The 24,711-nt window shown below is 36.8% G+C and overlaps 1 protein-coding gene across 3 annotated transcripts in view; it reads right to left on the bottom strand.

Annotated features, from left to right (window-relative positions):
- Nucleotides 1-24,711, bottom strand: part of IL1RAPL1 (interleukin 1 receptor accessory protein like 1) — a 1,403,038-nt gene that overhangs the window by 1,312,392 nt on the left and 65,935 nt on the right. Inside the window, exon 1 of one of the 3 annotated variants that reach the window (XM_021080210.1) lies at nt 11,379-11,566. The exons of the other annotated variants lie outside the window; for them this stretch is intronic. The gene's annotated coding sequence lies outside the window, so the exon portion shown is untranslated. Of the gene's footprint in view, nt 1-11,378; nt 11,567-24,711 lie in introns of those variants that run through there. 3 annotated transcript variants of the gene reach the window in all.

Genomic DNA, 24,711 nt, shown 5'->3' with positions numbered 1-24,711 from the left:
GGATGGTTCAACATACGCAAATCAATCAACATCATACACCACATTAACAAAAAAAAAGTCAAAAATCATATGATCATCTCAATAGATGCAGAAAAAGCATTTGACAAAGTTCAACATCCATTCATGATCAAGACCCTCGCCAAAGTGGGTATAGAGGGAACATTCCTGAATATAATCAAAGCCATTTATGATAAACCCACAGCAAATATAATCCTCAATGGGGAAAAACTGAAAGCCTTCTCACTCAAATCTGGAACAAGACAGGGATGCCCACTCTCACCACTGCTCTTCAACATAGTTTTGGAAGTCTTAGCCACAGCAATTAGACAAACAAAAGAAATCAAAGGCATCCATATAGGAAGAGAAGAGATCAAACTGTCACTGTATGCAGATGACATGATTCTATACCTAGAAAACCCTAAGGACTCAACCCCAAAACTCCTTGAACTGATTAATAAATTCAGCAAAGTGGCAGGATATAAGATTAACATTCAGAAGTCAGTTGCATTTCTGTATACCAGCAATGAAGCATTAGAAAAGGAATACAAAAATACGATACCTTTTAAAATTGTACCTCACAAAATCAAATACCTCGGAATACACCTAACCAAAGAGGTAAAGGACCTATATGCCGAGAACTATAAAACCTTAATCAAAGAAATCAAAGAAGATGTAAAAAAATGGAAAGATATTCCATGTTCCTGGATTGGAAAAATCAATATTGTGAAAATGGCCATCCTACCCAAAGCAATCTACAGATTCAATGCAATCCCTATCAAATTACCCATGACATTTTTCACAGAACTAGAACAAACAATCCAAACATTTATATGGAACAACAAAAGACCCAGAATCGCCAAAGCAATCCTGAGAAACAAAAACCAAGCAGGAGGCATAACTCTCCCAGACTTCAAGAAATACTACAAAGCCACAATCATCAAAACAGTGTGGTACTGGTATCAAAACAGACAGACAGACCAATGGAACAGAATAGAGAATCTGGAAATTAACCCTGACACCTATGGTCAATTAATCTTTGACAAGGGAGGCAAGAACATCAAATGGGAAAAGGAAAGTCTATTCAGCAAGCATTGCTGGGAAACCTGGACAGCTGTATGCAAAGCAATGAAACTAGAACACACCCTCACACCATGCACAAAAATAAACTCCAAATGGCTGAAAGACTTAAATATACGACAGGACACCATCAAACTCCTAGAAGAAAACATAGGCAAAACACTCTCTGACATCAACATCATGAATATTTTCTCAGGTCAGTCTCCCAAAGCAATAGAAACTAGAGCAAAAATAAACCCATGGGACCTCATCAAACTGAAAAGCTTTTGCACAGCAAAGGAAACCCAAAAGAAAACAAAAAGACAACTTACAGAATGGGAGAAAATAGTTTCAAATGATGCAACTGACAAGGGCTTAATCTCTAGAATATACAAGCAACTTATACAACTCAACAGCAAAAAAACCAATCAATCAATGGAAAAATGGGCAAAAGACCTGAATAGACATTTCTCCAAAGAAGATATACAGATGGCCAACAAACACATGAAAAAATGCTCAACATCGCTGATTATAAGAGAAATGCAAATCAAAACTACCATGAGATACCACCTCACACCAGTCAGAATGGCCATCATTAATAAATCCACAAATAACAAGTGCTGGAGGGGCTGTGGAGAAAAGGGAACCCTCCTGCACTGTTGGTGGGAATGTAAACTGGTACAGCCACTATGGAGAACAGTTTGGAGATACCTTAGAAATCTATACATAGAACTTCCATATGACCCTGCAATCCCACTCTTGGGCATCTATCCGGACAAAGCTCTACTTAAAAGAGACACATGCACCCGCATGTTCATTGCAGCACTATTCACAATAGCCAGGACATGGAAACAATCCAAATGTCCATCGACAGAGGATTGGATTCGGAAGATGTGGTATATATACACGATGGAATACTACTCAGCCATTAAAAAAGGATGACATCATGCCATTTGCAGCAACATGGATGGAACTAGAGAATCTCATACTGAGTGAAATGAGCCAGAAAGACAAAGACAAATACCATATGACATCACTTATAACTGGAATCTAATATCCAGCACAAATGAACATCTCCTCAGAAAAGAAAATCAATCATGGACTTGGAGAAGAGACTTGTGGTTGCCTGATGGGAGGGGGAGGGAGTGGGAGGGATCGGGAGCTTGGGCTTATCAGTCACAACGTAGAATAGATTTACAAGGAGATCCCGCTGAATAGCATTGAGAACTATGTCTAGATACTCATGTTGCAACAGAAGAAATGGTGGGGGGAAAAACTGTAATGGTAATGTATACATCTAAGGATGACCTGACCCCCTTGCTGTACAGTGGGAAAATAAAATAAAATTTAATAAAAAATAAAAAAAAAAAAAAAAAAAAAAAAAAAAGACTCCCAACAAACAAAACCTCAGGACCAAACTCATTCTTCAGGACTATCATCACCCTGACACCAAAACCAGACAACAATACCACAAAAAAGAAAATTAAAGGCCAATAACACTGATGAACATAAATGCAAAAATTCTCAAAAAATAAGCAAAATAAATCCAAAAATACCCCAGGACTCAAGGGTGGTTCAATATCTACAAATCAGTCAGTGTGATACACTGCATTAACAAATTGAAGAAAATCATATGATCATCTCAATAGATGCAGAAAAAGCTTTTGACAAAATTCAACATGACCATACCACCCAAGGCACTCTTCAAATTCAATGCAATCCCTATCATAATACCCATGGCATTGGTCATAGAAATGGAAAAAAATAATTTTAAAATTTGTATGAAAACACAAGAGCCTGAATAGTCAAAACTATTGAGAATGAAAATAAAGCTGGAGGTATCACACTCCCTGATTTCAAACTATACTACAAAGCTATAGTAATCAAAACATTGCAGTACTGGCACTACAACAGACACAAAGATCAAGGTAACAGAATAGAGAGCCCAAAATGAACCCACACTTACATGGGCAATTAATCTATGACAAGTAGGCAAGAATACAGAATGGAGAAAAGATAGCCTCTTGAAAAACAGTGTTGTGAGGAGTTCCCACTGCAGCTAGTGGGTTAAGGATCCAGCATTGCTGCAGCAGTGCTGTAGGTCACAACTCTTAGTCGGATTCAGTCCCTGACCCAGGAACTTTCACGTGCCATAACAGCAGAAAAAGAAGAAAAAAAATTGTGTTGAGAAAACTGGAGAGCTACATGTAGAAGAGCCAAACTGGACTGCTGTCTCATACCATGCACAAAAATAATTTGAAAATGGACTAAAGACTTAATTATAAAATCTGAAACCATAAAATTTCTAGAATAAAACACATGCAGTACATTGATATCACTTTTTCTAAAAAATTTTTTTTGATCTGTCTCCTCAGGCAACGAAAAGAAAAGCAAAAATAAACAAATGAGACTACACCAAACTAAAAAGCTTTTGCGCAGCAAAGTAAACTATCAACAAAATGAAAAGGCCACCTACCAAATGGGAGAAGATATCTGCAAATGATACCTCTGATAAGGGGTTAATATCCAAAATATACAAAGAACTAACAATTCAACATCAAAAAAATATCCAATTAAAAAGCAGCAGAGGCGCTAAATAGACATTTTTCCAAGGAAGACAAACAGGTAGCCAACAGGTACATGAAAAGATACTTAACATCACTATCAGGGGAATGCAAATCAAAACTAAAATGTCAGGAGTTCCCTTGTGGCACAGTAGGTTAAGGATTCAGCGCTGTCACTGCAGCAGCTTGGGTCACTGCTGTGGTGTGAGTTGAATCCCTGACCCAGAACTTCTACATGCCACAAGTACAGACAAAAAAAAAGGAAAAAAGAGAGAAACACCAGCTATCACCTCACCCCTGTTAGAATGGCTATTACCAGGGGGAAAAAAAAGGAAAAGAAGGAGAAAGAAGGAGGAGAAGAAGAGTAAAGGGAACCCTCATGCACTGATGGTAGGAATGTAAAATGTTACAGCCACTACAGAGAACAGTAAGGAGATTCCTCAAAAATTAAAAATGCAACTACCATATGATCCAGTAATACCACTCTTGGATGCTTATCTTAAAGAAAAAAAAAACTAATTAGGAAATATTTATGCACCTCTATGTTTATTGAAGTATGTACAACAGCCAAGATATAAAAGCAATCTAAGTGCCCATCGACAGATAAATGGATAATGATGATGTGATAAACACACACACACACACACACACACACACACAATGGAGTATTACTCAGCTATTAAAAAGAATGAAAGCTTGCCATTTGTGACAACATTGATTGACCTAGAGTGTATTATGTTAAGGGAAATAAATCAAAGAAGGACAAATAACATATGACTTCACCTGTATGTGGAATCAAAAAACAAAACAAACAAACATAACAAAACAGTTATGCATACAGAGAACACACAGGTGTTTTTCAATAGGGAGGGGGAGCAAAGAAATAGGTGAGGGAGTATAAAAGGTACAAATTTCCAACTGGAAAATAAATAAGTTGGGGTATAAAATGCACAGTGTGGAGAATATTATCAATAACTACATAATATTTTGGTATGGTGACATATTTTAACTAGACTTGTCATGGTCATCAGTTTGAAATGTGTAGAAATATTGAATCACTATATAATGCAATAGCAACTAGCAGTGTTGTAGGTCAATTCTACTTCAAAAACTCAGTCATTCACAGAAAAAGTGACCAAATTTGAGATTGACAGAAGGGGGTGGGGGAGGAGAAATTGGATGAAAGAAGTCAAAAGTTACTAACATGAAGTTATAATTAAATACTGGGGATATAGTGTACAAAATGATAAATATAACTAATACTACTATGTTATATATGAAAGTTGTTAGAGTAAATCCTGAGTTCTCATTAAAAGAAAAAAAAAGTTTGTATTTCTTTAATTTTGTACCTGTATGAGGTAACTGATGTTCACTGAACTGTGATTATGACGTCATGATGTATGTAAAACATATCATTATATAGAACACTTTAAGCATATTCAGTATGGTATGTCATTTTTATCTCAATAAAACTGGAAGAGATAAAAGCTAAGACTTTTCAAAACTACTAACTTTTTCCATTTGTTTGTGAAGTTTTTGTCACTTTAAGTAGATTCCTAAGTATTGTTTCATAATGATCTATGATCCTATGTGACCAAGACTTTTTTAAAACTTCTGATATTTTTGACACAATTCCCAAAAATCAAATTCTAAATGAAGCTTTATTGACCCAGCTTTATAAAAATGAGATGTACTAATTAGGTTTATTTGGTATGTTAAATTACACGGGAAGCATCGTCAAATAAATAATGATAAGCCTTCTTAGGTTATATTGCATAGGTAAATGTTATTAATATAAATTTTTTATAACTTAAATATGTCCTGTTATAACATTATCAATCATAATTCTAGTTATCTAAAAAAAATGCAAGGGCAGGGACCGAACCCGCAACCTCATGGTTCCTTGTCGGATTCGTTAACCACTGTGCCACGACGGGAACTCCGGCACTTTTAAAGTTTTTTGTCATTTACAGAGAATTATTGTTTTACTCTGATGCTTTTACAAATATGTTTCATCTACATGGAATGGACTCTGACACTTAATCTAGAATACAGGCTTCTGATAAACTTTTACATCGTACCATTCAACAGGGTAAGAATTTACAGAACTCTAACAAAGAAACTGACGGCCTCATAAATAGTTAACAAAAGATCGAGGTCAATAATTAATTACATGGGACTGAATGAACTGACGAGGATTACAATTTTGTGACTTTCTGTGTTAAACACTATTTATTCTTTTATGTTTTGCTCTTCCAGATTTAAGGTAACCTCTTCTCGCAAGCAAATTGCTTACAGAAACTTGGTAAAATGTACCTCCGTAAACTAAGATTAAACATTTATCTTCTCCCTACCTGATCCCTTCACAATTCGGGAACTCTTAGTACTTTTTTTTTTTTTTTCCGGTAATATGGTTATTTGCATAAGTTCAATAAGAGTAAGTTCTTATAACTGGAAACAATGCTTATCTTACCAAGGCTTTGACTGCAATGTCCTATTTGGGAGAGACATGCCTCTCAGATATAACCAGACAGGTTGACTTTATAAAGCCAAAAAGATCTTTGAAAAATCCACCCAGTACCTTGTTCACAGGGTTCCCAACCACCTTACCAGGTGAGGGATGAAGGTCATTTCCAGGCAAGTACAGGAATCTAAAGTTATTTGGGGAACTCAACAAGAGAGGAATTTCACCCAACTCCTCTATAGGTACTGCAGGTGAAGTCTATTATCAAGTCCTTGGACTGGCTTTCCTGGCCTCAAGAGACCTTTAAAAGTTTAATCTGTGATTCTTTATAAAAAGTTCCAGCAAAGCAGATTCAAAAGAGCCTACAAGATTGTTATTACACTTAAGTAAACAATCAGTCTAAGTTTATTGAAACTAGACATTTTGAAAACAAATGTCTTTATTTGGCTCTCTTTTGTAGAAATGAGGATGATTTTAGAGAGAAAAATGTTTCAGTAATATACCTCCGTGGATATTAGATTCTAGTGCTATTAACTCTCTTTGAGGTTTTGGTATTCACCTCTAAATTTGACTAGAACCTGAATTCTTCTAGTTTCCTCCACTATTTGGCCATGACTCTCCAAACTAATGTTTCCAGTTTATCTCCCATCCTTTTGACTTGGAATCATGGAAAACTTCAACTGCCATTTTTCCAAAGCCATGCAAGCTAAAATTGGACGACTTGATACAAACTTCAGAGAAATCACTGTGACAGCTCACTTAAAAAATTTCATCCCTGCTGCTTTATGAGCCACTCAGAAAGTTCACCTAAACTTCCAGTGACATCATCAGAGACATTTCGAACTGCAAAAGATGCTGTGACCCTGACATGTAGAAATCTTCAGCTGCCCCCCTCTGGATCTGTTATCTTATTGTGATCCCAACTGCAACGAGTTATACTAATCATTGCTATAATTTGTTCTTTCTTTGTTATTTTTAAACTGTTTATGCCTTGTATCTCTCACTACTATATACTATGACACCCTTCACAGGAATAATGACAACTTGACGTCTGGAAATGACTGACCATCCCTATATGAAGATCTCCTAATGAAGATCCAGGAACTTATATCTTGAACATCACCTAAGATTCACTTCCTAGATGGCTCCTTGTTGCTTCAACAGGGCCATAAACTCTCTAAAAGCATACCTCCCCTGCAATCACCTCTTTCTCTCCTCCGTGGAACATGACTCTCTGAGAATGAGACTTCCCAGCACCAAGTAAGTCGATGTTAATGACATATAACCAAATGGTTGATCAAAGATGCTTTCCCAAGAAAAATCTCAATCAAAAGGGAGAAATGTAAAAGGAAAAATCAAAATGAAGTCGGTATTAAGAGAGTTCTATAAAATGGAGCCAGGAGGCCATGGAGGAAGTATAACATGTGCACCTGTCAGCCTAGATGGAATCTGAGCATGTGAGCACCCAATGTCCTACTCAAGATACTTATCAGATCTTAACCATAAAATAACTTGCAATACCTTAAGGACAAATTTTTCCTAACTTGCGCCAAAGTCAATCATAATTCCTACCAGGCAACTTTGACAACCTTGTGGCTTTTGTCTTCATAAGCCCCTGACTTTTCCTGTTCCCCAGAACACTCATTTGGTTTTACCTGACTCTGCATGTCCTGAACTACAATTCTTAAGAGCCCAAATAAAGCTATTTGTTCTTTGCAGCCTCAATACTGACAATCCATCAGGTCCGTATTACTACAAGTCTCTGAAAGTCAAGTCATTTCTAGCATCAATAATGTCTCCAAGCTCACCTTTTAATTCCCTGCACTAAAATTAACTCATTGCTATTTTTCCATTCTCTGTAACTTTTGGGGCTATATTTTTAGTTATGTCACTTTACCCACAACCATCTCCTTTACACTTCCAGCCATCCTTAATTCTAACACGTCATATTCCCTATTACTGTTTCTAATAAATGCCTGGGCTAGCTCACTTTCAGAAGCCTGGAATAAAGGAGCACTTAAGAACAGTTTGTTGAATAAATGATTCAGCATTATGAATATATATTTATCTACAACACAGATAAAGTGTGTTGGACAAAGTCCATCTTTGTTCCACATAATACAGGAAGGTAATTTTTATGAGTGTTTCCTGATTGTCAAGTATGTGTCAAGCACTTACGTTTCCTCACTTAATCCTCTTACCAACTGTGAGAAAGAATGAGTATTATGATTATCTTCATTTTATAAAAACGCAAAACAGGCACAGGGAAGTTAAGTAACCAGTTCACTCATATAACATGAAGAACTTCAGTTCCAGAAATGTTTTAGAACTAATTTCATGACCATACCATGCAGTATATTGAAGAGACCTTGGTAATCAAAGGATATCATGACAGACAATAAGCAGTTTCCAAAGCAAGCATTTGACGAAGAGACCTTCAACTAGAAGAAATAGTGAACTCCAAGAATGCACTATTTGACCATTTGAAATCTAGGACTAGGGATTTATGACATTAAGTCAATCATCCAATGCACACTTACTGGTTATAGCTACTATGATTCATACATAAAGCTGGGGACACAAAACTGAATAGGAAAAAAGTTCTTTTAGATATCCAGCCTGGGATCAAGTAGTACTGCTGAGTTATGGCTAGAAAGAAGCCCCTTTAAAAACTTTTACACATAAAAAGATGCTCAACATCATTATTACAGAAATGCAAGTCAAAACTACAATGAGGTACCACCTCACACCAGTCAGAATGGCCATCATCAAAAAGGCTACAAACAGTAAATGTTGAAAAGGGTTTGAAAAAAAGGGACCTCTTACACTGCTGCTGGGAATCTAAGCTAGTGCAACCACTATGGAGAACAATATGGAGGTTTCTCAAAAAACTAAATATAGAACTACCATATGATCCAGAAATTCCACTCATGGGAATATATCCAGCGACAACCATAATTTGAAAAGATACACACTCCAATGTTCACTGCAGTGCTATTTACAACAGCCAATACATGGACGAAACCTAAATGTCCACTGGCTGAGGAATGGATCAAGAAGATATGGTACATACATATAATGGAATTTAATCAGCCATAAAAAATGCCATTTTCAGCAACACAGATGGATCTAGAGATTGTCATACTAAGTAAGTCAGAGAAAGACAAATATCATATGATATCACCTATATGTGGAATCTAATAAAAATGATACAAAAGAACTTATTTATAAAACAGAAACAAACTCACAGATTTCAAGTCCAAAAAGTATGGTTACTATATGGGAAACTATGGAGGGGAGAAAGGAATTAGGAGGAAGGGAATATCATATACATACTACTGTATAAAATAATTATTACATTTAGAATGGATAAGCAATGAGGTCCTACTGTATAGCTCAGAGAACTATATTCAATCTCCTGCGACAGAACATGATGGGAGACAGTATGAGAAAAAAAATATATATATATGTATATGTATGACTGGGTCACTTTGCTGTACAGAAGAAATTAACCCAACACTGTAAATCAAGTATACCTATATGGGAAAAAAGAATAGATATATGTATAACTGATTCAGTTTGCTGTACACCTGAAACTAATACAACACCCTAAGTCAACTATATTCCAATAAAAAATTTAAAAAAAAGAATTTCTATAGCTATTCTCCAGCCATCCCAAATAAATATACAATTTAAGTAAAAACCGAGAGACTCCCACTCTTCAAGGCAAGTTGCTCCCCCCCATATTCAAACAGCTCCCCAAGCATCACTTACATACAAAGAAATTCTAAGGATTCCAAAGCTTAAGGTTGGGGGTCACAATATCAATCACCAGGAGAGGAGGGGTCATATCTGCATTCACCAGAAAAATGTTCAGAACCAGGTGTATGAGAGAACCAGAAAGGGATAGAATCACAGACATGGAGGGAACAAACAGGTGTTCTCAGTAATAAGAGGGAAATGCAGTTACTAAGACCAGGGCAAAAGGTCCAAGTTAAGCAGTCAGCTCTGGATGAAGATCTAAGCAAAAAAACAAAGGTGAAACAATGTCGCCCTACAAAGTTGTCCATGCTGTGTTATTTTACTTTGACAGTAGGTTTTGTTTTAGTTTAGAGTTGCAATACAAACCCACAAAACATGAGACTTATACTTAAGACTCAGGTAGACCCAGTTTGTGACCTATTTTACAAAAATTATTTTACAGGGTTAACAGTATTGTAAATCTAGGTAAGATGCTAATTAGTCACCATAACTATCTTGGATAGTAGCACTGTCTATTTCCCAAATGTATTTTTTTATAAAGGTAATTCACTAGGTATCATAGCCCAATAATGATTCCATTCAGTCGTCGGAATTAAAAAAAAAATGGCCATCTTCAAAATAGGTACTCATTTCTTCAATATTTATAATGAATTTAAAATTATGTCTAAAAATAAAGTATAACCAACTCGGCAACAGAAATAATAAATACCTTTATACTACAATAAAGCTAATTCAAGATGTAAATTGTTAACATAAAACAGGCTTAGAAAACAATTACTATATACATAAGCAGTACTGGTAAAATTTAGCCCCCAATACATGGTGGAATTAAATCTACTTTCTCTTGGAAAGGCATACCGACAGAATAAAGTCACAAAAATATTTACCAACATTAATTAGCAACTTCTTATAGTTATGTAGCAAGCAAAGCCAGGTGAAAGTGAAAATAAATCAGTATCACCTGTTTGATAGACCGTTTTCGTTCAAAACAACTGATTTTTCAACTGGATACCTTTTAAAACAAACTCAAAGCGATAGGACCAAAATAAGTAACTTTTTTTTCAGATTAGAAAGGTTTAATGTATATGTGTGCATATTCCCTCACACTATACTACCTTTTTAAACTTAATATAGCGTTAAATACAGAGCAATAAATTCAGCTTGCGAAAGAAAAATTTTCTTTAAAAACTATCCACTTTACTTTGTACTTTGAAATGGATTAATTACATTCTTAGAAATTCAACTCTCTTCACGTTTTCTTCTTGGGTTTCCTCTTTGACAATTCTATAATACCAAAAAACAGGTCTCCCCCATAGCCATTATATTCAGCAGACTGTTAAATTATTTCCATTGGCCCAGTTAACAAATAAGGGGGGTCCACTGCTTCTTTCCAGCAAGATCTAAACCCACACAGGCAGCAATTGGGCTGCATGGCTGTACCTTTACGGAATTTCTCGCTAGATATCCTGGCGCACCATAAAGAAAGCATTTCTTAGCAAGTATTGCAGCGTTCCAGTTTTGGAGATACTTACCCCTAACCGGGAGCAGGAACCCAGGCTCACAGCAAGACACCCTATGGACCTCGCAGAACTGTCTGCAGGACAAGTGGGGGAGCGCAGGAGAGCGCGGGAGAGCGCGGGAGAGCGCGGGCCTGCGTGGGAGAGCGTGGGCCTGCGTGGGAGAGCGTGGGCAAGAGCCGGGAGAGCGCATGCGTGCTCCCCAGCTGCCGCCACTCAGGTCTGTTCTTTTCACATTCCCTCCCACTTCTATGACCTTTGCAGGTGTGGAAAGTAATCTTCTTGGGCAGAATTACTTTTGTGTACTTTTTCAAATGACTTTTGTTGCTTATGAAGTATCACTTGTAAATAGGATTGCCAGATTTGGGAAATAACAATACAAGACCCCCAGTGTAATTAATATTTCAGGTAGCAAAAGACGAATTTCTTTCGTAGAAGCATACTCTTTATTTGGCGCATACTTATACTAAAAAAATAATTCCTTGTTTTTCATCTGGGCGTCCTGTATTTTATCTGGTAAAGCTACCTCTCAAGTAAGGGTCTTGTTAAAAAGCATAGATGTTTGTAATTATGGATTTTTCATAACCAAAAAATCTTGTTTGGAAACAGGGTCTCAGGTTCTTGGTTGACCACACTGCTTTGCAATCTCAGCGGTCTGAGTGTATTTGTAGAACAGACTTGCGCAGTGAGGTAATGTTACCTGTGCTTTATCAGAGTACATGCATGGTTCTTGAAATTTATTCTAATAAATGTTTAACTAGTTCAGTGGATCAAATAGATATTTTATCGCCAAATTAAATGTCTCTCTCTAAAAAGCAAATGGAAATAGGTACATATTCATGGCATATAATTTTACCAACACACAAAAAAACCATCTGAAGACCTGATTGACATTCTACAGGTGGCCTGCAGCTCTGCTTTTGCCTTGTTATTTGGGAGGCCCTAGGGAGCTGCCTGCTTCACCTCACAGGAGCTATAACCTCGTGTCGTGGCAACAAGCCTAACAAGTGCAGTTTTCTGATTTCTGCGCAAAAGTTCATTCAATCTTCCTGATACAGTAGTGAATCAGGGCAGAAGATAGCTTACAGGTGATGAGCCTGTGGTGGAGAAGTGGGTTTTGAGGCAGGGACAATACACAGTCTTGGATGAACTCCACAGGAAAGGGTAGAAAAACCAAGGGAAGGCAAAGACAAACAGTACCATTGTTCACACTTAAAAGATTAAGTCTCGGGTATGACTGGACAAAGTAAGCAATATGGAATCACCTTGGGGGAGATCAAAAAGAAAATTCAGAAGAGCTAAAAGAGACATGTAACCACATGTCACCAATGTAAGCCAAGGATGGTTAGACAGAAATAGCCCCCTGCAGATATTTTTGACAGTTACTCCAAATAAAATCTTATTTTCTGAATCCACAATGCAGTCTTTATTCTCGTCATATTTTTCCAAGTCACAGTACTTGCATAGATATAAATATGGAAATTGAAAGTATTTTCCTTCATGTTCAGAAATTTTAAAAGATACATTTTTAGATGGATGACAGTTCAACTCAAAGCACTGAGTTTTGGGGGACAGTTACCATGTAAAAATCGAGGTGTTCCCTATGTATTTATACTTTGTATTTTGTTTTAAAAATTTAGTTACATTTGAATGCACTTGATTTATTGTCTTCTATATTAGTATAGAAAAAAACAGGAAATATCACTATAATTATGCATACTTTGCAATGATTAGGCATTTAATATACAATGAGATATTTGCTAGGGAAGTATGTCTACCATTAGAACAGAGAACAGGCTCCAGGGTTATGTCAAGCTGCAAAGAGATATGTATGCGAATGAATTCTCAGGCTCATTAATCATTTTTATACTTGAAGTGCTAAACTGCTAATGTTACACTGAGAGTGAAAATGAAGTAATTAAGGAGTTTAATAGCTACAGTCTTTTGAGGGGAAAACAAGTTGATAATGCTTCTTTTAATATGTTACATAAATTGGATTTTTTGTTAAATTGCAAAAACCAGGTTCATCTATTGTGCAGCTTCCAATGACACAAATCATTTGATTATATTTGTGTATGAGGTCAACAGACAGCTATGTGAAGGCAGTTCACTAAAGGATCACATTTGTAAGAGGAAGTCTGTGTTACCAAAAGCACAGAAGCACCTATCAGGTTCTCACCTTTTTCCTTTTGATGTTCTAAAGCACTACTTCTCAAATTTTCTGTAGTGAAGAATCACTTTTTGTTCCTTTGTTCTCCATTCACCACAGATAAATTCTTTTGTAAAATACAATGCCAATTACTTGAAAACTGAAACCAAAAGACATAAAAAAATACTAGCCTGTTATTGAATTGCTGGATTCAATAGACATAACATTAATCAGTCACGTTTCCATAAAAGTTTCCAAGGGGGAAGGAGTGGGATGGATTGGGAGCTTGGGGTTAATAGATGCAGACTATTGCTTTTGGAATGGATTAGCAATGAGATCCTGCTGTGTAGCACTGGGAGCTATGTCTAGTCACTTATGATGGAGTATGATAATGTGAGAAAAAAGAATGTATACATGTATGTGTAACTGGGTCACCATGCTGTACAGTAGAAAAAAAATGTATTGGGGAAATAGAAATTAATTAATTTAAAAAAATTTTTTTAAAGTTTCTAATGGCCTAACCTCGATTACCCCACAGACCCAGAAATAGTGTGAGGACTCACTGGTTAAGGCACACTGCTCTAAAAGTAGCAGTCTGGGGAGCAGGGGTTTGGTCAAACACTGAGGCCAAATAATATAAGGGCTTCATGCTCAGGTCACTTGCAGGCTAAGGACATCAGGGAGGATCTACTACCCTGGGTAAGCCTCCTGCTCCCATTCTGAAGGACTGTGAATTATCTCAGTAGAAGTAAGAACTTCTCATGGCTAAGCATCTCTGTTCGGCCCCTTTCATTGGAATTTGCTTCTTTCTTGCTTAGTAACTCTAAATGCATTTTGCCCATTCTTCCCCTTTCCTTTTCTTCCACTTTTTTTTCTTCTTCCCTTTTTGGAGGCATTTTCATGCATTTTTTAAAAATGTGACCTTCACTGTAAATCAACTATACTTTAATAATTTAAAAAAAACATATGACCCTGGAGATGAGTAGAACTGGGTTTCAATTGTACACCACTACATTCCGAATATGAGAAGGCAGACCAGGAACTCAATCCTGCTAAGTCAGGATTTATTATCTGTTAAATGGCAACAATATAATCCTTCATGTAGTATGAATGAGATTCTAAAGTTAGATAAAAGGGCATAACAGGTACTCATCAAATGCTGCTCAACTCCTCAATTCCTTCCTTCCCTGGTTATTTTTGAGTGTCGAAGAGAGAATGCTGTGTTGTTATATGTGAAAGTTAATGTATTAGCAGTTATGCTTGCAGCTTATAAACATGACTCTTCTCAGAAAATTATTTAAATAAAGCCAAACAATCAACCAACAAACCAGATAAACAACTGAAATTATGACATCTTTTTCCCTCTTCCATATAACAGTCATATTCTCCACAGTGGCCCAAGCCAGAGTCCTGGGAGTCAAACTCACATGTACCCCAATTCCAAGGGTCACCAATGCCATAAATTATTCCTTCCAAATGCTTATCATATCCATTTCTTCACTTTTGCCCTCCAGCCACTACTTTAATTCTTTTCTGAGATCTTGAAACTGATCCACCTGTATCTTTTCCCATACCGGTGCAATCTATCACCTTCAACATTGCTCTCAGAAGGCTCTTTGTAAAAGAAAAAGCCTCCTCAAGTCAGTCTCCTGCTTGAAACTTTCCCCAGAGGCTCACTCACTGTGATGTATGGGGAAAAGTTCAGAAGATAACATTTGGACTGTTAGAGCTCACAGAGTTCTTAAACAAACTCAAAATTAGTGAAGAACAGCTTCCCTATAGTAGCCACGCCCAAGACACATCCCCCAGATCCTGCCATCATCCAGCATCTAAAGGGTTAACACTTGGTAGAGTGAAGAAACAGACCTCCCACCCTCCAATTATACTGTCCTGATAGGTGATCACCCAGTCTTACCATTGGAAATTATTTTGAATATCTCTCCATCTTATAAATCCTTCATTAGCTAGCCTTGGAGTTCTTTTCTCTTTCCAAATGGTAAAAGTGGTATGTGGTCCTTTTCCCTGTCCTTTTGGCTCATGCCACACTAATAAGTGTATGGCACAATTTGACATAACGGTGATATTTGAAGATAAAGTGAGGCTTTTTAGTCATCAAACTCAAAAGTGCACAGATAAATCAAATAACATTATAGATTATACAATGTTCTTTGCTCATCAAAACATTTTATTCTAATATATCCAGTGGGTATCATGTATGAATTGGTTTTCCTTTCTTATTATCAACTTGTCTTCTGTTTTGCCTATTAAATTCTTAGTAATTTTTATAGTTTGATGATAGAAATAATGTTCATTTCATATCTATCTCCTAGAGTTAGTATAGTAGGAACTGGTGTCTTTTTACATATAAACGTGGAATATTATAATTATAAAAATTTAGCCTATTTAAAAGATTTTTTCACTGCAATTAATTTAGTGTAATATATATTATTAAACCTCCTCAGCGATCCATTTAATTTCAAGATTACTTGCTATAATAAATCCCCACTATGTAAAAATATTTGAAATTGAACACGACCTTAATCAATTAATAAATTGTCAGCATTTACTTGTCAATGCACATGTATATGAACTTTCATATTAGCTAGACTTTGTTACAGAAATGCTAATTTTCTCTTTTCTTTTGAATGACATAGTAGTTACCCTCAGCTAAATTTTATTTTCATGCATCAATTGCATATTAATCTTCAACATATGTATGGCACTCTATGTGATTAGGTAGACTTTGTCAAAGAAATGCTAGTATTTTTAATTTTGTTTTAAAGACAAACTTGCCTTCCTCAATTGAACTTATTTTTATATATCGATTCCATATTTGACTTAAGATATAGATGACTGGTTTTCCTGTAAGACAGAAGCAGACTTAAACACAGGAAACTTAAACCAGTCTAGACTTGGAGCTGAGTATAAATCACAGCAACTTTTTTGGTAATATAGAACATTTTAGGATGGAAAGAGGCCAAGGTGTACATTTAGGTCTGGCCCACCTTTGAATTATAAATATTATTACAGCCTACTCTGCTTTCTCCCCAACCTCTTCTTGCCAAAACTATTTTTAAATTATACTTGTAATACTTTCTTTTGCTGGCCTAGCTGACTTATTCTGTGTTATCCATTCCTAGTGTGATGACTCTCCTTATGTTTTTTTGTGACTTTTCTTTGATATAACCTGGTGGTGTCTGCTGGCAGTTGACATTTGCTCAAATAGTTAGGATTACCCATCATATCTATTCCTTAAGAACTATACAGATATGAAATAATCCCTTCTTAATCTCTTCATTCTCAAAGTATATAGTTCTAAAATTTCCTATTTTCTCTGTTTAACTATGTTCTTGAATATGAATACTTTTACTCAATGTCTTGTCTGTCATTTCTAAAATAAATTTATAATAAACCAATTTGAGTATTTCATATCTAATATTTCATCTAACTTCACCATGTATTTCTTTCACCCAATATAAAATTTAGCTTTTCTATTTTAAGGAAAAAATCCATGGGGCCTTCAGGAATAAATATTCTTACTTCTTATCTAAAATACCTTTTATTTAATGAGTAAGTTTTTAAAACAGTGGAGGAGTAAAACAAATAGCACATAGCCCTTAAATCTGTTATAAAACTGTCACACTACTAGATCTTTTAAGAAATCAAAAGAGGGAGTTCCCATTGTGGTGCAGTGGAAACAAATCCGACTACGAACCATGAGGTTGCGGGTTCGATCCCTGGTCTAGCTCAATGGGTTAAGGATCCAGCATTGCTGTGAGCTGTGGTGTAGGTCACAGACTCAGCTTGGATTCTGCATTGCTGTGGCTGTGGTGTAGGCCGGCAGCTACAGCTCTGATTAGACCCCTAGCCTGGGAACCTCCATATGCCTGCCACTAGTGTGGCCCTAAAAAGGACCAAAAAAAAAAAAAAAAAGAAAGAAATCAAAAGTAGCTGAATGCACTAGAGATGCATTATATATCCTGGGCATGCCATGAGAAAAAAGAAAAACTAGATCATTTAAACTTAGTTGCAACTCCATACTCCCCCCACACACAGATAGAGAGAGAGAGAGAGAGAGAGAGAGAGAGAGAGAGAGATATCATCCGCACTCTGCTTTGGAATAGGAGAGGTTTTACAGGTAAGGTGTTAACAGAGTGGTTTTCCCCTCACACAGATAACTAAAAGCCAAGCTGCAACAATGCAGGTAAGGATATTTCCCCTCCCCTCAACCTCTCCATCATCTCAAATGCAGAGCACTGATCCTCACGATTAAATCATTTTTTTCTGGACAAAATCTGTACTTTTAACCAAGTGTCCCAGGTGATTCTGACCTGACATACAATGATTCATATCTTCATTTTTCTACCACATTTTTCCTTCTCCAGTGAGGAATGGAAAGGATTGAATGCTTAAATTCTTTGCTAATGCCTTAAAACATCTTTAAAAGCCATGCTATAAATAGGTAGGCAGATTTTAAGAAAATATGCTGAAAAGAAATTGAGGAAAATAAGACACATTTGGGAGACACAGAAGTTCATTCATTCAACAAATGTTTCTGGAGCAGCCAGTAAGTATCAGGTACTTTGCTCAGTGCTGGACATACAAAAGTATAACACAATATCTTCATCATCCACAGAACTCAGTCTTGCAAAAGAGAGACCTAAAATAGTTAAATTTCTAACACAAAATTGTCCATATAAGAAAAATTTAGACAATTTTTTTCAGCATGGTATAAAGGAGGTAGATAAATTTTACTTCCCCAAATTCCATTCTTATTGGTTCTCTTCCCCAAAGTGCCAGAAATCATAAAATCTCCAGCCAGTCTCTTACCTACATGAAAACATTTGTGAACACCAAACTTCATCTTCTAGTTCAAGTTGACTCATAACCCTGAACTCCAATTTCTTAGCTCTCTTAGAAGTATTTATTCCATCTTACCTGTATGCGCAGAGTTCTAGCACAAGTAAGGACAAGAATAGAGGAGTTGTATTTAGATAAATATCAAAGTTGTATGTTTCAAATATCTGACTACCCTAATTTATCAAGTCAGACTTCTCAGCCTTTTTATGCCCCTGTGAGTGTTACACAAGCTGATACTTACAAACACTTGGCTATTTTATTAAAGAAAACAATCCTTGAAATTTGAAATCAAACGCTATATAAATGTCCATCTATTTAATACTTCTTTAGTTCAATTTCCATTTGAAACTCATTTTGGCAAAATACTTAAGTCCTTTATACTGAAAATCTCTGTTTCTCTTCCCTCAGTTTCATTTCTTCTCCCCTATTATCAGCCTATATGTTCATATGTTTCCAGAATATTTATGGAAGAAATAATACAGGCCAAGCTCTCTAAATATGAATTTCACTAGAGTCAGGCAAAATAGAAAAGAAATGGCAAAAGTGACATTTCTGTATCCATCTTTGTTCCAGTGAAGAAAATTTAAGTACAAACATCCTGAACTATGAACCACTCAGAGTTCACTTCTACCATTAGAAGTTACACAGATTCAGGAGTTCCCGTCGTGGCGCGGTGGTTAATGAATCTGACTAAGAACCATGAGGTTGCGGGTTCAATCCTTGCCCTTGCTCAGTGGGTTGACGATCCAGCTTTGCCATGAGCTGTGGTGTGGGTCGCAGACCCGGCTCGGATCCCGCGTTGCTGTGGCTCTGGCGTAGGCTGGCAGCTACAGCTCGGATTAGACCCCTAGCCTGGGAACCTCCATATGCTGCAGGAGCAGCCCAAGAAATGGCAAAAAGACAAAAAAAAAAAAAAAGTTACACAGATTCAAATGTACAAATATTATACATTCCATATATATGTGTGTTATATATATAGATATAGATAGATACAGGTCTTTTGTCTTTAGGGCCACTCCCATGGCATGTGGAGGTTCTCAGGCTAGGGGTCTAATCAGAGCTGTTGCTGCAGAGCCACAGCAAGGCCAGATCTGAGCTGCGTCTGTGACCTACACCACAGCTCACAGCAACACTGGATCCTTAACCCACTGAGCTAGGCCAGAGATCGAACCTGCAACCTCATGGTTCCTAGTCGGATTCGTTTCTGCTGCGAAGATGGGAATTTCTATACATTCCATATTATCCATTTATTTAACCTCAAACTGAAATGCAAATTCATTAGGTATCATAGCAGGGCTAGAGGTAGCAATAGGGGGCAGTGCGGTCAGAAGAGCAGGATCAGAGAAGAGCCTGCTTGAGTGTGCGGTGTCTGAGTGGGACACTGAAGAATGAGAATGACAAGGGAGGAAAGGGAAAACGACAGCAAGAGTCTGTGCCAGAAAGCAGAAAATTCTTTTCTTTTCTTTTTTTTTTTAATGGAGGTTCCCAGGCTAGGGGTCCAATTGGAGCTGCAGCAACCGGCATATGTCACAGCCACAGCAAGGAGGGATCCAAGCCATGTCTGGGACCTACACCACAGCTCAGTAATGTTGGGTCCTTAACCCACTGAGTGAGGCCAGGGCTTGAACCCGAAACCTCATGGTTCCTAGTCAGATTGGTTAACCACTGAGCCACGACGGGAACTTCAGAAAATTCTTGACATCGGCAGCAACTGGATTACTAACTGGCTTGACATCCTATCCTGCAATTTACTTTCCTAAATGCCTGATATTTTTTTTCCTGTAGAGTTTTGACAAAACCCTAATTCCACATCATGACCAAGTGTCTGTTTCAAAGAAATTAGGAACATGACCCAGTATTAATTTAGTCTAAGTTTATATCTGGCCTTCATCTTCAAATACTCTGTCTTGGTTTCCAATTTGCTTTAAAGTTATCTTCCTTTTTTTCTAGAAGTATTCAGCAGTCATTGGACCTCAAGAAGCATTCATCCCAATGAAATTCACTGAATTTTAAAGTTCCTTGTTTTCTTTCATTTCCTTTCAATATAAAATGTGCATGTGATATTGCTGCTCTGGAAGGAAGATTACGGTCTTCTCTTTAGTAACCTCCTTCAGTTGGGGACTGAAAACGTGTACCCTTCAACCAACTCTTGATATAAATGATGCAAAAACAGTGTTAGCCTTTGGTTGATTTGTTAGTCTCCATCAGAAATTTTATTTTCAGGGAGTTCCCATCATGGCCCATCAATAGCGAACCCAACTAGGATCCATGAGGATGTGGGTTCAATCCCTGACCTCACTCAGTGAGTTAAGGATGTGGCATTGCCAGGAGCTGTAGTGTAGGTCACAGATGTGGCTTGGATCCCAAGTTTCTGTGACTGTGGCATAGGTCAACAGCTGCAGCTCTGATTTGACCCCCAGCGTGGGAACTTCCATATGCCGTCCATGTGGCACTAAAAAGCAAAAAAAAAAAAAAAAAAAAAAGTATTTTCAAATCTTTGCTTATATGCTATAATTAACAGAAATATATGTATTTTAATGATCTATTTATCATCACAAATCACTAGGAAGTATTTGTTTGGTATTCTTTTTATTGATAAGAACATCAAAAGGCTTTATTTTTTCAGAGTTTAGAGTAAGAGATGTAATACTGAGAAATATTAGTAGGCTTTGTCAATGCTATTATTCTAGGATTAATTTTTAGCCATTTTTATTCTTTTTTTTTTTTTTTACAATGTTGATAGTGTTAAAATACACTGCACCAAAGTATCTCGCTGGTAAGTATTTTTACCACCTGAACTTTTCTTACAGGAAATGATTTCCCAGTTTCATCTGCTATTCCTTTTCAAGGATTTCTTATATAAGAGTGTATGTCAGGTTAATTTTTCTGGCTTCATTTCATGTAGACCAAGGTCATGAGTTTAATTTCTTTGCAGGCAGTTCAGTCTTTTAAAAAGGAACTAAATTTGGTCCCAAACAGACCTGATTTTCTATCTTGACTCCTCCACCCCCATCCCAACCCCACCACACCCTATTCCCAGGTGCCCTGTTCTGTCTGGGCCCAAAACCCATTCAATCAGATTTACTGTAAAACATAATTCTCCCTATAAACCCCTAAAAACTAAAATTCACCCAGTATTATGGGTTTACTTATACTTTCTTCTGGGTCAAGTTAAGGCATTTAGACAGATTTCTTGATTTTTATGAGCCTCAGTTGCCTCATCTCTAAAGATTTTTTTAAAACAGGGTCCTTGTGACTCCTAAGTATGTCAAACATCAAGGGTAGTGTCTGGCACTTACTAACTGCTGACCAAATGTTAACACTTTCCTTTCCTGTGCCTGATATTTTTTAGCATCTATGGAACAAATAGATGACGAATTCATAAATTGCTGGCATAATCTTGGTAGGAATCAATCACACTCCATTCAGAATTGTCTCCTCCCCCAAATACAGCTCTTGTATCCCAAGTGTATTATTTTCTATGAGTCAAAATTTAAAAAATAGTACATATTTAAAATGATTTATGTGTATTTAAGGAAAAGCATTTAATCTGCCCCATAAGCTTTATATGACTATAATAAAAAATAGTGGAAGGTTTTTTTTCACTAAAAGTATTTTATAAATCAGGATAATAATACCTACCTCATAGATTTTTTGCTAAAAATAAATAGGTTAATAAATGTAAAGCAATTAGTACAGTGTAGTACACAAAACTAAGTCCTTAATAACAGGTAACTATTACTATGTTTAAAAGGGCTTTGGGTTTATTTATTTAGGAAGTACACCAAATTATAGAACATGGAACAGTTTGAAAAACAACAGAGATTGTAAGCCTGAGAGATAGCGACAGTGTGAGATGCAGAGAGAAAGAGTAAGAGAAAAGAAAGTTTCCATTTTAACTATATAGAATAGGAACTATTCACTCCTGGCCTTTGCTCCAGCTAGCTGAATGACTTTGGGCCATTTGAGCCTCCTCTCTTCCCCCTAACCCTTAGGATGCTTCATTTCAGCATTCACAAAACATTTGCTGAGCGCAGTCCTAAACATGGTGAGCTTTAATATGATGGCAGATATAAAAGTGATCTGTACATTCCAAAACACTATCCAAACAAATCCAGGTTCCTGTGTTTTGTGAGACTTGGATAAAATGGGCTCCCATTTTGTCTGCCTGACAGAGTTTGGATTTAATGCTCTGATCCTGAGAAGCCTAAGGACACTAAAAACATATCATACCTGCTACATGCATCCCTATGTTCATTGCAGCACTTATTCACAATAACCAACACATGGAAACAACCTAAATGTCCATAGACAGATGAATGTATTAAGAAGATGTGGTACATATACACAAAATACTACTCAGCCATAAAAAGAAGGAAATAATGCCATTTGCAGCAACATGGATGCAACTAGAGATTCTCATACTAAGTCAGAAAGGGAGGGATAAATATTATATATTTCTTATATGTAGAATCTAAAATATGTCACAAATGATCCTATCTAAGAACAGAAATAGGCTCATAGACATGGAGAACAGAACTGTGATTGCTAAGGAAGAGGGAGGGAATGGAATGGACTGGTAGTTTGGGGTTAGTAGATGCAAACCATTAAATTTAGAATGGATAGACAATAAGGTCCTAGGGAACTATATCTAATCTCCTGGAATATACCATGTACAGCACAGGGAACTATATGTAATCTCCTGGGATAGACCATGATGGAAAATAATATTTAAAAAAGAATGTATTTGTAAGACTGAATCACTTTGTGTACAGCAGAAACTGGCAAAACATCGTAAATCAGCTATATTTCAATTAAGAAAGAGAGAGAAAACAGGTCTTTCCTTAGTGCCTAGCACAGAACCAGGCATGGAAAGGTTCTCAGGTGGATGTAGGATAATTGGTGAGTCATTATTGTCAACCTCATTCACTTTTATATACTTACTAAATCCCAAATCATGCAAAGACCCCCATTCTCCACTAGCAGTGCCAGAGCAATGCCATTTAAATGTATATACATACATTATATCCTGGTGAATAAACTGCAAGGATGTTGGTAGTTAAAAGTAGAGCTGCAGAGGGCAGCCTGACCCAGAGAAGACTTTATAGAAGGAAACACAGAGTTAAAGTATGCGCCAATCCTTATTATGCTATATTGAACAAATATGCTATATCAGAAAAAATCTGGATAAGCTTCCTTCCTAGAACTGAGCTAAGATACAAGTGCAAAACCTCATGTGACACAATGAGGTTGGCAGAAGTGAAAAGACTGGCTTTTCTTGTGTTTACTGTCCTCTTTTACTAAATGTGACACACTTCTTTACTCAGGACTCATTTATTAACTGGCTCTTCTCTCTAAAATGAAAATCCATTCAAAGTAGTTTTACTCTAAAATACAGTCCCTCCTATGAACCACTAAATCCCAAATTCGGCCCATGTGATCAATCAACATATATTTTCTTTTTTTTTTTTTTTTCTCTACTGAAAGAAATTCATGTCACAGTTACGTAGCTGTTTCACAAAGACTGGACCTGTCAATGCTTTATAAATGGTATCATTTCCTTGGTCAAAAATGTTTCTTTAGAAGTCCCCACTGTGGAGCAACAGATTGCCGATGTCTTGGGAGCACTGGGATGCAGGTTTGATCCATACCCTAGCACAGTGGTTAAGGACACAGCATTGCAGCAGCTGTGGCTTAGGTTACAACTGTGGCTCTGATCTGATCCCTAGCCCAGGAACTCCATATGCCAGCAGAGGAGCCAAAAAAGAAAAAAATAGTGTATCTTTATATTTGCTTGTCTCCCCTTCCCCAGAATAAAGCAGGACATTATCCTTAGAGATTTATTAGCCAGACCTTCCTTCTGCAATAAAGCAATTGTGGTCCCTACGCCCCTCAGCAATGCATTCGAATTGGAACATAATTACCACTCCAACTAAAACCACTCTGGAGAACACAAACACTAGTTGGCTTCCAGATCAGACTTCTGGAAAGAACTGAATTATACAGTATAAATACAATGCTAACATTATCGACTGTATGGAGAAGTGCATGCAAAAAGAAGTTTGGGTCCTTCCCAATATAAAGTTTTCAATTAGATCCACCCCCTCTTCATCTTTTGAAATAAAGATGCTGCAAAGAGCTTGGGAAAAACATCCTCCAATAAATTCTCTGTGTGTTATGGGAGTTAGGAATAAAAGGAAATCTTGCTCCTATCCACAAGGACTTCACAACCAAGAAGGAAGAACAGAGCATGTAACAGGAGTAGTCTTCCAGGTCTGGCTCCTTAATCACTGCCCTGAGAAGATACCAAACTTGAGAAGCTATAGTTCCCTGAATTTA

Source organism: Sus scrofa, chromosome X (genome assembly GCF_000003025.6).
Source record: "Sus scrofa isolate TJ Tabasco breed Duroc chromosome X, Sscrofa11.1, whole genome shotgun sequence".
Lineage (NCBI taxonomy): Eukaryota > Metazoa > Chordata > Mammalia > Artiodactyla > Suidae > Sus > Sus scrofa.
The sequence above is the reverse complement of the archived record's forward strand: the minus strand, read 5'-3'. Positions and strand labels throughout refer to the sequence as shown.